The 18,337-nt window shown below is 21.0% G+C and overlaps 1 protein-coding gene across 5 annotated transcripts in view; it reads left to right on the top strand.

The window, feature by feature from the left end:
• Positions 1 to 18,337, top strand: part of LOC122498264 — a 191,129-nt gene that overhangs the window by 18,034 nt on the left and 154,758 nt on the right. The window lies entirely within an intron of this gene.

Genomic DNA, 18,337 nt, shown 5'->3' on the forward strand with positions numbered 1-18,337 from the left:
TTCATCTCGTGGTTACATTTGTGACAATGATGATAATTTTATTTTTATTAATTCTCTCTCTAACAATTTTAGCGAAAATTAAAATTCACTTTTTATTATAAAGGGATTTTCTATTCTCTATAATTTTATTATTCACGATTATTGCAAATAATAATATATAATAATAATAATAATAATAATATAATATATATATATATATATATATATATATATAAAGGGCCTGTGCCGTTTTTATTCGTAAATGAGTAAATAAATAATATAAATATAATATAATGTAAAACAAAATTTTATTTTTTTATTTTTTATTATTATAATTTATATTTTTTAATAGTATTTTATTATTGTTAATTTCTGCTTTTTTATATTTATTGTTATTTCATATTTCTATTATTAATAGTTCCTAGATACATTGAAAAAGAATTTCAATTGATTTTGAACAATTAAATTTCTTTTTTATTTAGTTTATATATTTGAAAAATGTTTCTCTCTTAGAAAATATTAGAGCAATTTTATTAGTTTACAACTCACACAGAGAGGCTAAATGATTCTTTTCACGGCAATATATACATGTATATACTCATGTATAAATCGATTTTCATTCAATTTCCTATACTTTTGAAGGAAAGGACAGACGAGATGGATAGTAAATCGTTGCCAATTTGCTCGAAATTTTGAACTTTCTCTATAATAAAAAATAGAATAAAATTCCATAAACTGTGAAAATGAAATTACATTTCAATATAATGAAAGTTATTCGTAATTCAATTACTAAAATCAAAAATATAACATTTTTATATTCTATTTCTCTTTTCAAATATACGCATTCAATACTTTTATATTTTCTTTCTATACGTCGTTAATTTTTTAATATAAATAAAAATTGTCAAAAGAAACATTTTACAACAAATATTTTCTTTTAGCTCTATAAAAAAAAGTTTATTTTTTAAAAACAAAAATTTTAACTTTTACACATTTGCACTTTTTTCTCCGTTTTGAAAAACAAAAGGAAAAATTGTACATAGCAGCGTTTTTATTGTGATACTTCCAAACTCTTTCAGCCGACAGCAAATAAAAATTGATATTTTTTGGAAAAGTGAACGAATAAAAGGCATTTTTGTACAAGCTATTATTTTCTTTTCTTTTTTTTTTAGTGGGATGTTAGATATGGAGAATATAGAAGTAGAAAATAACAATACTATATGTACACGAAAATATCAGAATTGTAAGAATTTCAGTAATGTTATACCCCAGATTTTGTGTCTACTCTAAATTATATGATAAATAACCTCAGGCTATGTAGTCGAATATATGCAATGTTGAAATTTAAATATATTATTATTACTATTATTATTATGCATCTCAGAAAATACGTGCGCAAAAAATTTAAAAAAATAAATTTTTTTTCGCCGAATATTATATGTATTTCAAATTGACATGACTGGATATTTTGTTTCGCAATTTTGTGTTTAAAAAACAATAATTAAAATTTATCAAACAGAACTAATGCAAAAAAAAAAAAATTATTGGAAAAAAAATTGTTAAATAATAAATACGAAAACATGAAAATAAACAATGGTTGATCGTTTTATAAATCAAATACGAACGATTTATCTCATTTTCAAGCAGAGTTTATTGTCAGGACAAGCCGCACCTGATAAGTATTGATTTCAATAATTACACGTTGAAGCATATGTGAGTTTAAAGTGTGCATTCAATAAATTTTTTTTTCATCCACTAAAATTGGATGAAAAATGGAGAGAGAAAAATTCATATTTTCTTTTTTTCAACTTTCTGTGTTTTGTTATGTGGTAATTAAATTAATAGTCTTAGGAGTAGAAAATTGACTTTAAAAATAAATAATTAAAAAAAAGGCTGAAACTTTTTATGTCCCTGGGAAACATTTTGAGATAATTTAAATATTATTTTTCGCTTGGCTTTTTGTTGGAAATATTAATTTTTGATACGAGCGAAAAGCAAACATTTCCAAAAGATTTAACATTAATATGTTATTAAATAATTTACTTCACTTGCAATATTATTACACGATTTTCGACAATGTTTTCTTGTCAATTTTCTCTATTTTTGACAATAATTTATTTTTAAATAACTTAAGTCTTAAAGAACTATCATAAAATTATTACTTATAAATTATTTTAATGAATACATTTACTTAAATATTTTAAAATAAATTGAATTTTAAAAGAGTTGCGTTTACAATTTTTATATATAGATCAACACTCAAAAGTTTTCAATTTGAAATTTTAGAAAATTTCAATTTTAAATGAATTTTATGAATTAAAAATTTTTACAATTCAAATGCTTCTAAAATTAGTTACATTTTTTAATATATATTTAATTAATTATCAAAAATAATGGATTTATAGAAGAATTTTAGTTACAAAAACTAAAAGAAATTTAATTTTGGTGAAGTTACAAATGATTGCAGAAATTCATTTATTTTCCAAAGTAATAAAAATCTTCGCAAAAAATTCAATTATTTTAAAAAAATTAAAAAAACTATAGTCGAAATTTCAATTATCTTTTTTATAAATAATAAAATTCTTCTCCGAAATTCAGTTATTTACAAAAATTTTAATAAAATTATTGGCAAAATTTCAATTATTTTCCAAAATTCTCCTGAATTCAATGATTTTCAATATCTACTATCGTAATAAATTTTTCAAAAGAGTTCAATTATATTTAAAAAAAATTTTTAATAAAATTCTATGCAAACATTTAATTATTTTCATAAAAAATAAAAATTTCGCAGAAATTTAATTATTTACAAATTGTTTATAAATTTCTTCGCAATAATTCCATTATTTTCATAAATAATTAAAAATTTTCACAGAGATTCAATTATTTTCATAAATAATAAAATTCTTCTTAGGAATTCAATTATTTTCAAAAATAATAAAACTCATTGCAAAATTTCAATTATTTTTAATTTAATTTTCATCAAATTCCTCGAAAAATGTCATTATTTTAAAAAATTTTATTGAAATTTGTCAAAATAATTCCAGCATTTTCAAAAATAATAAAATTCTTTATAGGAATTTAATTATTTTTAATACAATTTAAAATAAAAGGGAAAACATTTATTTTTTTTCAAAAATTTTAATAAATTTCTTCACTGAAATTTCTTTGCAATAATTTCATTATTTTCTTGAACAATAGATTTTTTTAAATTACAGGGATTCAATTATTTTCATAAATAGTAAAACTCATTGCAAGTTTTAATTATTTTTAATTCAATTTTAATCGAATTCCTCGAAAAATGTAATCATTAGCTTAAAAATTTTATTAAAAGCATAATAGCCTGAATTTTTAAAAATTATTGAATTTTAAAAAGGTTTCAAATTAAAATCTTTGAAAATCTGAATTTTTTTGAAATTATTTGAAGTTTTTATTTTCTAATATATATTTAATTGAAAAATTTCCGAATAATCGAAATTGCTGATAAAATTGAATGATTTATAAACAAATGGATTTGAAAATTCTGAAAGAACTTTGTCAAAAAATGATTTTAAAAATTAATTTAAAGAAGAAATTTTGTTAGAAATTCTGGAAAATAATAATTAAATTGAAATGATGAAAATAATTTTGAAGATGTTATACAGTAATAATATTCTTATAATATAAAATAATGATTTTATCACTCGGGCATAACTCATATTTAATTATTTTAACTTATTGAATTTTAAAAAGTTTGAATTTGAAGTTTTTGAAAATCTTAAGTATTATAAAAAAATAATAGTTATTAAATATTTATTTAAAAAAGAAATTATATTGTTGTTTTTGAATAATTTTTTATTTTTTTGAAATTTTATTATAGAACCTTTTTTTTGAGTATCTAATCATTTTTAGAGTAAATCAGAATATTCTTTAGGGTCAGGAAGAAGTCAATTTTGTCTGGAAATCAAGGAAAAACTAAATCAAATTTTTGTGGCAATTCTGATATTTGTCTCAGAGTCAACAAAACTTTTTATTTATTTCAAAAAAAATTTTATTTGGTTTAAATTAAAATTTTAATTGTGTGTTATAAAATTTTATTTGGTTCTATTAGAAAATTTATTTGTTTTGAATAAAATTTTATTTTGTTCTATTAGAAAATTTATTTGTTTTGAATAAAATTTTATTTGTTTCTAATAGAAATTATATTAGCGTTGAATATAATTTTATTTGGTTCTAATAACAATTTTATTTGTGTCGAATAAAATTTTATTTGGTTCCACATTAGAAAATTAATTTGTGTTGAATAAAATTTTATTTGTTTCTATTGGAAATTATATTTGCGTTCAGATTTTATTTAAAATTTTTCCTCGTTATTCAGAGAGTAATAAGAAATTAAAAATTCCATTATAAAATACTATAGTAAATAAAATTAAAAATGCTGAAAAGTTATTTTTTTTTACAATTTGTACTTTATTTAGTTACATAGAAATTTTTCCCTGTATTAGTTTATGTATATTAATGTACATTTCAGAAAATGATGAAGTCAGGAGAATGTACCTATATATATATACCTACAGTAACTATTATATGAAAAGTTAAATGAGCCGTGTTAATTTAAACAATTTTGTATTCCTGGAGCGAAATTCTTATATACAACGAGAAAGCAATTAACCTTTCGCAAAATGAGGAATATTTCAAGCTTGAATTGATGAGATTCACTCTATACATTTACTCTACAACGACTTGCATAAAGCGCTTTTGGCTTGAAACGTTGTTGCCGAGCTACATTATAGATTAATGTGTTAAGTGTTGGGATATTCAAATATAAGCAAAGTTTACACCAAAATACTTGTACTTGAAACCTGTAAAGCTCACCTGTACGATACATGTTTAATAAGATTAAATCCCAATCCCTTCAGGACAGTACTCTTCACACATTAAATCATCACGCCATAAATGTTTCATTCAATGTATATATATATACATGAGTGTCAAATTAATTTTGAAATTTGGTTTATTTTCAAAAATTTATGTTTGACTATTTTTCCATTTTACTACTTTACTATTTTACTATTTTTCAATCTTAATCTTGCTAATCTTACTAATTACTAATTACTTTACATAATTAAAATTATTAAAAGAAACATTATTACCAAAAAATTAAAAGAAACTCGTCAAAAGAATTTATTTATAAAAACTCTAATAGAAATTTTGTAAGCCATTTGAAGGTTTATTTATGTCCGAAATCAAATAAATTTAAATTTGATTAGAAAAAAAAATCAGGAACGAAAAATAGTAGACACCCTGATAGGTAATAACTAAATATAATGAAGGAATAAATTAACAGGAAATTGGTGTATACTTAAAACGTAGAATGCGCTTTACTAATAACGCAAACATGAGTGGATAATTAGAAAATATATTTTAATACGAAAAATTGTAACTAAAAAGTACGAATTCTAAAGAACTAACTTTTCCTTCATTTTTGAATTTAAAGAGAGATTTTTTTTCCATAACTAGGTACTGACTTGACATCAAAGGCAGAAAAAGAGTTTTCTTTTTAAGCATATGGAAATTTTCCATAGAAAACCGACAGAGCGATAAATTATCCTCTATCATGACCATTAAAACGAATAAAATACAAAACAAAATATTTAATTCCCAACCAAGAGAAACGCATTTAACTTTTAAAATTCAGTTTAACAGTTTAATTTCGAAATCGAGTAACTTCTGAAAACTTTCTATAAAAAATAAAATAAAATAAGACATCAACTCTCTCTCTCTCTTTTTTTTCTTTTTAGATATTAAATAAAATAAAATTTATACATATTAAAAAGAATCAAAAGTAAAGATTTTTGATTCTTTTTTTATATCTTTTTTTTGACGATTATTTATTCATACTGTGACAAATAATATTCATGTTGAAAAATTTACATGCAGTCAATGTTTTCTGCTGCTAAAAATCAGAAAATCTTCATTAAGAGATGCATTGACGGTAAAAAATTTCCAAGTCAAATTACAAAAGAATAAAAAAAAAAAAAAAAAAAAAAAAAAGAAGAATAAACAAAAACGCACCCACAAATCCGCATTCTGTGAGAATAAATAATAGTCGAGATGAGAATAAATTTTTTTCCTTCGGTCGATGGCAACTGTAGAATATATAAATGTATATAGATTTATAGTCTAGGTCAGTGTAGAATTGGCTGCTATTCAAAATGTGGTTTGGTAACATTGACCCTACGACCTTACCTACACCACTTCTCATCTGTAGCACTTGATAAACTGAATTGCAATTTCCTGAAATCTTCAAATCAAGGTCAATTGGTATAGTGATTTCAAATGGGTTTTAAATTAATCACAATACCAATGTAGATAACGTAATTCGAAAATTAGTGTACAATTACTTATAAATCATTTAATGAAATATTTTTTTGAAATCTTTGAATTTCAATTCTGTTGAAATTAGTTTCAATTTTAAAAATTTTAACGCAATTCTTTGAAAGAATTCAACTATTTTAATAAATATTAAAATTCTTTCCAGACATTTAAATAGTTTTAAATATTTTTTAATAAATTCTTGTCAACAATTTAAATATCTTTATAAATAGCAAAATTCGTTGCCTAAATTCAATTATAATCAGGGAATTTTTATAAAATTCATTGTAAAATTCAATTATTTTTATAAGTAACTATATTCATCTCAAGAATTCAATTATTTTCAAAATTAATAAAATTCTTCGCCAAAATTCAATTATTTTCAAAAAATATTTTTAAAAAATTGTTAACATTTCAATTATCTTTATAAACAAATAGCAAAATTTTTCCATAAAATTCAATTATTTTCAGGAATTTTAATAAAATTCATTGAAAAATTCATTTATTTTCATAAATAATAGTATTCAAAAGTAATAAAATCCAATTATTTTCAAAAATTTTAATAAAATTCATGTCAAAATATCAATTATTTTCAAAAAATTTTCTTAATTCAATGATTTTTAATAGGTATTCTACTATTTTAATAAAATTTCCTAAAAGAATTCAATTATTAAACAAAATTTTGATAATATTCTACACGAACATTCAATTATTTTCCAAATAAACAAAATTTTTACAGGAATTTAATTATTTTCAAAATTTCTAAAATTCTTCACAGTAATTTAATTATTTTCAAAATTTCTAAAATTCTTCAAAGTAATTTAATTATTTTCAAAAAATCTAAAACAAAATTGTCGTCAACAATTTAATTATCTTTATAAATGAATAGCAAAATTTTTCCATAAAATTCAATTATTTTCAGGAATTTTAATAAAATTCATTGCAAAATTCAATTATTTTCATAAATAATAGTATTCATCACAAGAATTCAATTATTTTCAAAAATATTAATAAAATTCATGACAAAATTTCAATTATTAAAATAAAAATTTTGATAATATGTTACAGGAATATTCAATTATTTTCCAAACAAATATAAATTTCACAGGAATTCGATTATTTAAAATAGAATTTTCATAAATTTTTTCGAAAAAAATCAAATGTTTTAAAATTTGGCGTTAAATTTTTCACAGTAATTCAATAATTTTCATACATTTTAAAATTCTTTTCAGAGATTTAATTCTTTTCATAAATAATAAAATCATTCGGAGGAAGTTAATTATTTTCATAAATAACAATATTCATCACAAGAATTCAATTATTTTAAAAAATTTAAATAAAATTTATGGAAAAATTTCAAATATTTTCAGAAAATTTTTCTTAATTCAATAATGTTTGTATATCTATATTATTTCAATAAAATTTCCCAAATGAATTCAATTATTTAAAAACAATTTTAATAAAGTTCTACGCGAATATTCATTTATTTTCTAAAATAATGAAAATTTCACAGGAATTGAATTATTAAAAATAGAATAATTGCATAAATTTTTTCGAAAAAAGACCAATTGTTTGAAACATTCTTTATAAAATACAGTTAAAGTTTTCGATAATAATTGAATTTTTGAGAAGTGACTAATAATTGCAATTTTTATAAATAATTGAATTTTGTAAAAGTTTCAAATTAAAATCTTTGAAAATTTGAATTTTGATTTTATCACTCGGTCATTTTTAATTATTATAAAACATGAAGAAAGCGATAACTCCGAGTTTTCGACTCGGACTGATCGATATTTTCATGTTTTATAAAAATATTTTTATAGTTGTTTAATTTCAAAAAGGTTTAAATTAAAATTTTTTTAAATTCTTAATTCCTCTGTAAAAATAATAATAATTATTAAATTTTTTTTTTAGAAAAAAGTTATTGATGTCTTCAAATAATTCTACAATTAAAGAAATTGATAAATAAATGTAATAGAATATTTTTTTAAGTGTCTATTTATTTTTAGAGTGAATCAGAAATTCAGAATATTCTTTAGGGTCAGGGAAAAAGTCAAAATTTTGTCTGGAAATTAGGGAAAAAGAAAATTAAATTTTTGTGCCAACCCTGTAAAAGATTTTATTCTTATTCTTTAAGGATAGACGAATCCGCTGAATCGGAGATTACTTTGTTCTGCGGTCGCGTTAAAAGAGTTAAAAGAAAGAATAAAAAAAAAAGAAATTAATGAAAAGAAGAACAAAAAGGAACTAAACAAAGAATTGAATGAAAGAATATATATATTGGTCGGAAAAAAAGTCGACGATAATGATAATAATTAATGTTGAAAATTTGAAGACAATGGCGTGAAAAAAAAATAATATCGAGAACATACATAATGTGCAGCTTCTTTTATGCCAGCTGCAGATTCTTTTTGATGGTAAAAGAGAGCAGCATCCCTATGGGTAGAGAGATGAGGGGTGGAGGGGGGGGGGGTTTCTAATATTTATTTCGCATTAGTGTTGGGTCAGGCGGCCAGCATTAAGGAACTTTCTGGTCTATATATATAGGAATAGAAATAAAGTATGAGCCTCGGGGCCCGGAAGTACAATTGGCGTCACGCTCCATGGCACACCTCAAATCCTACGATCATTTCTCAAAGAGAGATTCACATAATAGTACGGGAGTCGTTCGCCGTTTATTGGAATTTTCGTGGAATTGACACAAACGAGAATATCACTTTTATTATTGTTATATATAGAAACCTCAAACGAGAAAATAAATATACCAATAGCGATCCTTTTCATTCCATCAATTGCTCTTTTCTATCTTTAATGATTTGTGTCATCTTGTTGACTATTTTTCACGACAATACTTTTCATTGTGTCTCCTGTAATTCGGAAAAGTGAGATTGTGTATTTCTTTTGAAACATTTATATATAGACAAGAAGCCGGATGATTTTTCATGTATGTCCTTAAAATTTGGAATTTTCAAATGGAATTTTTTTTCTTCCTTCTTCGTTGAAAATTTTACGTAAAATAATTTTTTCTGATGTAATAAAAAATTAATTCTTAACTGATTAAATTTTATTTTTTATTGACAAGAAATTAATTAAACACCGAGAAAAAATTTTGTTTTAATTCAAAAATAAGTAGCCAACCAAAAAAATTAGTTGGAAATAAACATTTCAATTATCTTTTTATAAATAATAAAATTTCTTCTCTGAAATTCAATTATTTTCTCACAAATTTTAATAAAATTCTTGATATGATCCACAAGTTTAGAACGTTCAAATGAACAAAATATTTTGTATTAAAAATATTTTCATAAATTTACTGATTCGATTAAAAATTTAAAACTTTAATTCTACGTTTAAAAACTTTAAAAATGAATTTTTTTGATAGTGACTCAAAATTATTGTAATAAAAATTGAATTTGAAGAAGAAATAAATAAATTTCGTTCATTTGAACGCTTAGAACTTTAGGATCATTTCTTGATAAAATTTCAATTATTATTAAAAAATTTCCACATTTCAATGATTTTTAATATCTACTATTTTAATAAAATTTTCCAAAAGAATTTAATTAAATTTTAAAAAATTCCCTCATTTCAATGATTTTCAATATCTACTATTTTAATAAAATTTTCCAAAAGAATTTAATTATTTAAAAAAATTTTAATAAAATTCTACGCAAACATTTAATTATTTTCATATGTAATGAAAATTTAGTAGAAATTCAATTATACAAATTTTTTTATAAATTTCTTCGCAATAATTCAATTATTTTTATAAATACTAAAACTCATTACAGAATTGAAATTATTTTTAAATACGATTTTAATCAAATTCCTCGAAAAATGTAATTATTCTTAAAAAATTTACTAAAATTCATCGAAAGAATTCAATTACTTAAAAATTTGTTGATGAAAATCTTTATAAGAATTCAATTTTAAAAAACATTAAATTATTCAATAAATTATTTATTTTTGTATTTAAATAATTAAATTATCGTAGAATTTTCTAATAGAAATTGAATTAAAAATGATTTTCAGTTAAAATTTTAGATAATTATTGAATATTAAAAGCATCATAGCATGAATTTTCAGAAATAATAGAATTTTGAAAAGGTTTCAAATTAAAATTTTTGAAGAATTTGAATGTTTCAAACTTTTAACTAACAATTCTCTATAATAATTTTTTTTTCAACAGTTTAATTGATTTTTTTTGCAATTATTTGAAGTTTTTATTTTTTAATGTATATTTAATTGAACTTTTTTTTTGAAAACAAAGAAATAATTGATTTGAAGAAGAATTTTAGTTAAAAATTCTGGTAAATAATAATTGAATTGAAATGAGTAAAAATATTTTGCTTTTCATAAGTCTGGGAAATGTGCAAATAAATAAATATTTAATAACAAATTCTGTTTATTTAATTATTCGGAATTTTGTAAAGTTTATAAAAAGTTTATATTTATTAAGTTTTAAAGTTTCAACTATTGTTGCATAAAATTACGACAGTTTTTATTTCGACACGTTTTAAAACAAAATTATAAGGAAAAAACTTCGTTACAAAAGAGAAATTAAACTTTTGCTTTTTTTTGAACAACAGTAATATGTTTTCGTGTCACGTGAAAACGACAATGTAAGAGGAAATTTTTTTTCTGTGCACATAATTAGATTACATTTTTATCCACACTGGACTGTGAAAAAGATTCATAATCCTCTTAAATTCCTTTCTTGAATTAAAGATAATATTTTTCTGAAATGAAAATGGTTGTTTCTTTAACAAGAAAAATAAAATATAACAAAAATGAAAATAAATATTAAAATTTTAGAAACAATTTCAAAAGGTCAAAAGTATTTTGAAATATTTATTTCTGGTAGACAAATAAAGAACAATAGGTATTCAAATATTTACTTTACGAAACAAAAATTAATTAAATTCGAAAAATTTTATTTAGAAAGTCTGAAAAAATGTGAAAAATCGTAATTATAAAATTTTTTGTAAATAGTTAAATTCCTGAAAATAATTTTAGAAAATTGAAAAAACAGGAAATTTTAGTAGTATTAGGATTATATTGAATAAAAATTCTATACAAGCACCTTTAGAATAGTCTTTTCAAATAATTTTGAAATATTGTAATGGAATATTACATTGGAATGCTGAGGAGTGAAAAAATTCTAAAATAACAGTAAATAAATGTATTCATTCAGAGTATTGCAAAAAATTTTTTTTGTTTTGGTTGTAGAATATATCGGAAAGAATATTACAAACTTTTATGTGCAGCTGGTAGACATCTTCAATATTTATCTTTTCACTTTCTATTATGGTTTATATATATTTCTACAATATTCTATAGATACGATTTTATACCAGGAAGGTAGTAAAAAATTTTCTATATTATTCTACATGGAAATTCTGCAAATATTACACAAGAATATTTTTCCAGCGTACTCCATTAGAATATTATAATGATATTCTAATATATCTATTTTCTTTACATTGAGGAAAAATTATTTTCGGTAATATGAATTCTCAACTTCAAGTCTCTCTTCTTAGACTCTTAGTTTGCTGATCGCCTTCTTCATGCTTTGTAATAATTTAAATTATTATAAAATTTTCAAAAAAAAAAAATTAATTATTTACAAAAATCCTAATAAAATCCTTCTTAAGAATTTAATTATTTTTAAATGTAGTAAAATTTCTCAAAAAAATTCAATTATTTAAAAAAATTTAATAAAATTCGTTGCAAGAATTCAATTATTTTCATAAATAATAAATCGATTATTTGTCAATTCATTTAAATCAATTTTTATTGGAAAGTTCCAGAAGAATTCAATTATTAAAATTAAAAAATAAATAATAATTTATTGAATAACTGAATGTTTGTTAAAATTGAATTCTCATAAAGAATCTTATCAACAAATTTTTAAATAATTAAATTCTTTTGACAAATTTTAATAAAATTTTTAAGAATAATTACATTTTTCTTGGAATTCGATTAAAATTGTATCAAAAATAATTAAAATCCTGCGATGAGTTTTATTATTTATGAAAATAATTAAAATTTTGCCAAAAATTTTATTAAAACTATTCTAAAATAATTGAATTTCGAAGAAGAATTTTATTATTTATAAAGATGCTTGAAATTTTGACAAGAATTTTTTTTTTAATTTTTGAAGATAATTGAATTTCTGCGAACAATTTTATTACTTTTAAATTAAAATATTCTTCCAACGAATTTTATTCCAGTTTATAAAAATAACTGAATTTCTGTGAAGAATTTTATTATTTATATATATAATTAAACAATTCTTGCAACGAATTTTATTCAAGTTTATAAAAATTCTTAAATTTCGGTGAAGAATTTTATTATTTATATAAATAATTGATCTCTTGAAAAGAACTTTGTTAGATTTTTTTAAATAATTGAATTCTTGCGACAAATTTTATAAAAAATCTTTTTAAATAATTGATATTTTTCAAAAAATTATGAAATTTTTTATTTTAAATAATTGAATATCTGTGAAAATTTGATTACTTATAAAAATAATTGAATTATTTCGAAGAAATTTATTAAAAATTTTGTAAATAATTGAATTCCTGTGAAATTTTGTCAAGAATTTTATTAGAAATTTTCTAAAATAATTGAATTTCGGAGAAGAATTTTATTATTTATAAAGATAATTGAAGTTCTGCGAAGAATTTTTATAATCTTTTGAAAATAATTGAATTTCTGGAAACATTTGTAACTTTTCCAAAATTCAATTTTTTTTTAGTATTTTTAACTAAAATTCTTCTATTAATCTAGTATTTATGAAAATTGTAAAAATTATTCATTAAATAATTTATAATTTGATGATAGTTCTTAAAAAATTGTTATTTAAAAATAAATTATTGTCAGAAATAGAAAAAATTGAAGGTTTTGTATTAAAATTCGTGGTAATTTCATAGTTTTCGAGGCAAACGAAAGAAACATCAAAATTCAGAGTTTTCTCATGAATTTTAAAAATTCAATTTTTCACAGTACTTTTACTGAAAATTCCTGACTTTTTCCTGATTTCCCTGACCTGTGGCAACTCTGTTAATAAATTTTGCGTTCGTTCGAAGAAGGAATTTGGTGAACTGAAGCAAACTTTTTGTTGAACCAGACAAATTATTGAGTTAATTGTAATTAACCCAATAATTTTGTCTGGTTCAACTATGAAAGATTGCTTTTAGTTGAAACAGACAAATTGTTGTGTTAATTCAACAAAAATTTCATTGTTTTAAACAAATTTTTTCCCAGTGTCCATGAATTATATAATCTTTTGAGAAAATTTATTTTCCAATATGCGTTTTATTTCTTTGTTCCCTATATAGAAAAGATATTGTAAAATAGAGAATTCACTTTGCATCTAGTGTGTGTTGTGGTGGATATACACGACCCACTCTTTTTTCTCGTTAACTATACCACTAACACCGCAACGTCTCTCCCCCCTCCCCCTAAAGGTTGATTCGCAAAAAAGTTCATTGTCGTGCAATCAACAACACGCACTGGTCTCTCGTGCCAAGTGAACCAACTACACGATCTTTTTTTTCCCTCCTTTTTTTTATTTTCTTTCTTTTTTTCCTTCAGAGAACGCACCCTATACTTTTTTTCTCTCTCGATCGTTCTCTCTCACTGTGATTTGCTTTGTTTTAACGGCATCACCCTTTTTTAACTTGTGTTCCACTTGACAATCTCTCTCTTTTCATTTTGCGCCTCTCCTCGCAATTTCAAGTGTATAATCTAAATCGCTAATGTCGTGGTGAAAATGTGAATGTATAAGACGAAAGGATCTTTATTTACTTGTAGTGTGTGTAAAAATTTTCTTAAGGGGACTATAATTGTGCGAGAGATTTGCGAAAATTTTTGCGTACTACATTTTACGTAAGGACTTTAAAAAAGGGAGTGAAAATATTGTCAACAGTTTTTGTTTTGCTTTCCTTTTTTTCTTTTAAGAAAACGTTTATATTTTTTTTAAGGGGAGAAATATGGTTTATTTAAAAGAATAGACTTAAAGCGAAGATGAAGGGGAATTATTTTTCATTTATATCATAAACACTTTAGAGTAATATTTCAAAATTCTTTTCAGAAATTCAATTATTTTCAAAATTTTTTTTTTAAAAATTCTCGTCAACAGTTTAATTATATTTATAAATATAGCAACATTCTTCGCCGAAATTCAATTATATTCAGAAATTTTTATAAAACTCATTGTAGAATTAAATTATTTTCATAAAATAACAATATTTATCTCAAGAATTTAATTATTTTTAAAATTGATAAAACTCCTCGCAGAAATTCAATTATTTTCAAAAATTTTTTTAAAATTGTCGTCAACATTTCAATTATCTTTATAAATGAAACAGCAAAATTTTTCGAGAAAATTCAATTATTTTCAGGAATGTTAATAAAATTCATTACAAAAATCAATTATTTTCATAAATAATAGTACTCATCACAAGAATTAATTTATTATTATCAAAAAGTAATAAAATTTAATTATTTTTAAAAATAATTAAATTCATGACAAAATTTAAATTAAAATTCTACACGAGCATTCAATTATTTTCTAAACAAATAAAAATCTGAATTTAATTATTTAAAACCGAATTTGCATAAATTTTTTCGAAAAAAAACAAATGTTTTAAAATTTGATATAAAATTTTTCGCAGCACAGTAAAAAGTAAATCTTAATTTAAGAGCTGCCTTAAATTCAACACTGTCTGCTATAATGTTAAAGGATACGAAAAACGTGCGTAAATTCAACATTGGCTGTCTTAAAAATGTTGCATCTCAATTTAAGGCAGCTTTCGTGCCTTAAAATAAGATTTTCTTTTTACTGTGAGTAATTCAATAAGTTCCATAAATTTTTAAATTATTTTCAGGGATTTAATTATTTTCATAAATAATAAAATCATTAGGAGGAAGTCAATTATTTTTATAAATAATATTAATAAATTTTAATTTTAATAATATTAATTAATTAATAATATTTTATTCATCACACGAATTCAATTATTTCCTAAAGTAATAAAATTCAATTATTTTCAAAAATTTTAATAAAATTCGTTTGAAAAATTTCAATTATTTTCAGAAATTTTTTATAATTCAATAATTTGTATATATATATATATATATATATATATATATATATATATATATATTATTTTTACAAAATTTCCCAATATAATTCAATTATTTAAAAACAATTTTGACAAAGTTCTACACGAATATACAATTATTTTCTAAAATAATGAAAATTTCACAGGAATTCAATTATTAAAAAAAGAATTGCATAAATTTTTTCGAAAAAAACTAATTGTTTGAAACTTTTTTATAAAATTCTTTGCAATAATTCAATTATTTTTAATACAATTTTAATCGAATTCCTCGAAAAATTTCATTATTCTTAAAAATGTTATTAAAATTCGTCGAAAGAATTCAATTATTTTCAATACAATTTTAGTAAAATATCAGATTTAATGCTTTCTAAAAATGTTGATTTGATATATTTCTTTGCAGAATTTCAATTATTTTGAATTTTTCTCAAGAATTCGATTATTTTCAATAAAATTTCTCGAAAGAATTCAATTGTTCTTAAAATTTTTGATAAACTTCGTGTCAGAATTTCAATTATTTATTCAATATAATTTCTCCAAAGAATTCAATAATTATTAAAAAATTTTATAAAGTTTTTGTCAAAATTTTAATTATTTTAAATTCTTTGCAAGAATTCAATTATTTTTAATACAATTTTAATAAAATATGAAAATTCAGTTATTCTTAAAAATTTTGATAAATTTTCTTGTAGAATTTCTATTATTTTAAAAATTTTGAATTTTAAATTAAATTAATTAGAAATTATAAAGAACCTACTTTTTTGAAAACTGTTAATAATTCACATTCATTTTCAAATTATAGTTGAAATTTTAATGTGTTTAGAATATATTGAATTATTGAAAATATTTAATTTAGAGAAGAATTTTATTTGAAAACTCTAAAAATAATTGGATTTTATTTATTTATTTATGATTTTTACACTTTTTGGAGAAGTTAAAAATAATATCAATTTTTATAACTAATTGAATTTTTAAAAGGTTCAAATTAAAATCTTTGAAAAACTGAATTTTTCATACTTTTAACTATACGGAGAGAGAATATATATTAAATTTTGTAAAAATATTTTCAAATTGGGGAAAAAGTGCGACAAAGCGAAATTTTGATTTAAAAAATACTAAACTTTAAAAAAACTTATGTGAAATTTAGTATAATTATATCAAATATCAAGAATATTAATTAAATTCTAATATAACTTTAATAAATTTCACAAAACTTTTTTTAAAGTTTAGTATTTTCTATATCAAAATTTCGCTTTGTTGCAGTTTTTCCCTAATTTGAAAATATTTTTACAAAATTTAATATATATTCTCTCTCCGTGTATAACAATTCTGTAGAATTAATCATTTGAAAAAATTTTTAATTGAATTTTTTTGAATATTTGAAGTTTTTATTTTCTAATATATATTTAATTAAAGTATTTCTGAATAATTGAAATTTCGTAAAATTAAATTGAGCTGCCGGATCAAAGAAGGGCACATAACCAATGTAATTCAAATGAGTTATGTGCCCTTCTTTGATCCGGCAGCTCAATTGTAAACAAATGGATTTAAAAATTTTCAAAGTACTTTTTTAAAAATTATTCAAAATAATTAATTTAAAGAAGAATTTCAGTTAAAAATTCTAGGAAATAATAATTGAATTAAAATAATGAAAATAATTTTAAACAATTTTTAGTAACAATATTCTTATATTATAATATAAAATAATCATTTAATTATTATAAAATTTGAAGAAATCGAGCACTCCGAGTCGAATTGTTTTATAATGATAAGTCTTATAAGTTGTTGGATTTTAAAAAGGTTTAAATTTTAATGTTTTGAAGAATTTGAATTCCTACGGAAAAATAATAATGATTAAATATTTATTTAAAAAGAAAATTATTGATGTTTTTGAATAATTTTACAATTAAAGAAATTTGTAAATAAATGTAATAGAACATTTTTTTTTTTGAGTATCTGATCATTTTGTAGAGTGAATCAGAATATACTGTTTAGGATCAGGGAAAAAGTGAAAATTTTGTCTGAAAATCAGGAAAAAGTCAAGGAAAAACAAAATTAAATTTTTGTGGCAACCCTGTAATACTAATAAAACTAATAATACTAATAACATTAATAATAGTTATATATAATACTAATAATAATAATTCTATTATTAATTCTAATCCTAATAATGATAATAATTACAATACCAATCAAACTCAATAAATGTCTGAAACAATATTGTATAATATAACGCATTTAGACAAATTATGTAATCAATCAATATTCGAGTTAAATGAACAGACAGATAGAATTTACAAGAACGCACGCACAGAGTATATAATAAAATCAATAAAGTTTATTTAACGGAAGTATAATATATATTTGCGTTCAATTTGAGCTTATATTGGAAATATTTCCGCGAGGGAACGTGAAATATTTTTTTAATTGTCCGCTATATTTAAATGTTCAGTATTTTAATTTAGGTAATTCAATAAATAGCCAAAAAAATATCAAAGAACAAAATTTTTTCCAAAGATGTTTTTTTTTAAATTATTTTTTTTAAAAAACGTTTTTTAAAACATTTTTGAAGGTGATTAATTATAGATTTGTGAATTTTTGATTACTTTATACCTTTTACAGTATGGAGAGGAAAATAATGTACAATGTATAAGCTTTATGGTTTAATTAAGTGTATAATAAAAAGAGAAAAAATATTCAACGCTACTGATTCAATAAACCTGTTCTGCTGCATTTTAATCAATACGTTGTTAATACAGACAAGTACAATTATAAAATCATTATTATATTGTTTTATTACTGAAAGAGCAATTTTTATTTTTATTAATATTATTAGTATTATTATTATAATCATTATTTAAAGAACAAATATTATTAGT

Source organism: Leptopilina heterotoma, unplaced genomic scaffold (assembly GCF_015476425.1).
Source record: "Leptopilina heterotoma isolate Lh14 unplaced genomic scaffold, ASM1547642v1 Lhet_144, whole genome shotgun sequence".
Taxonomy (NCBI): domain Eukaryota; kingdom Metazoa; phylum Arthropoda; class Insecta; order Hymenoptera; family Figitidae; genus Leptopilina; species Leptopilina heterotoma.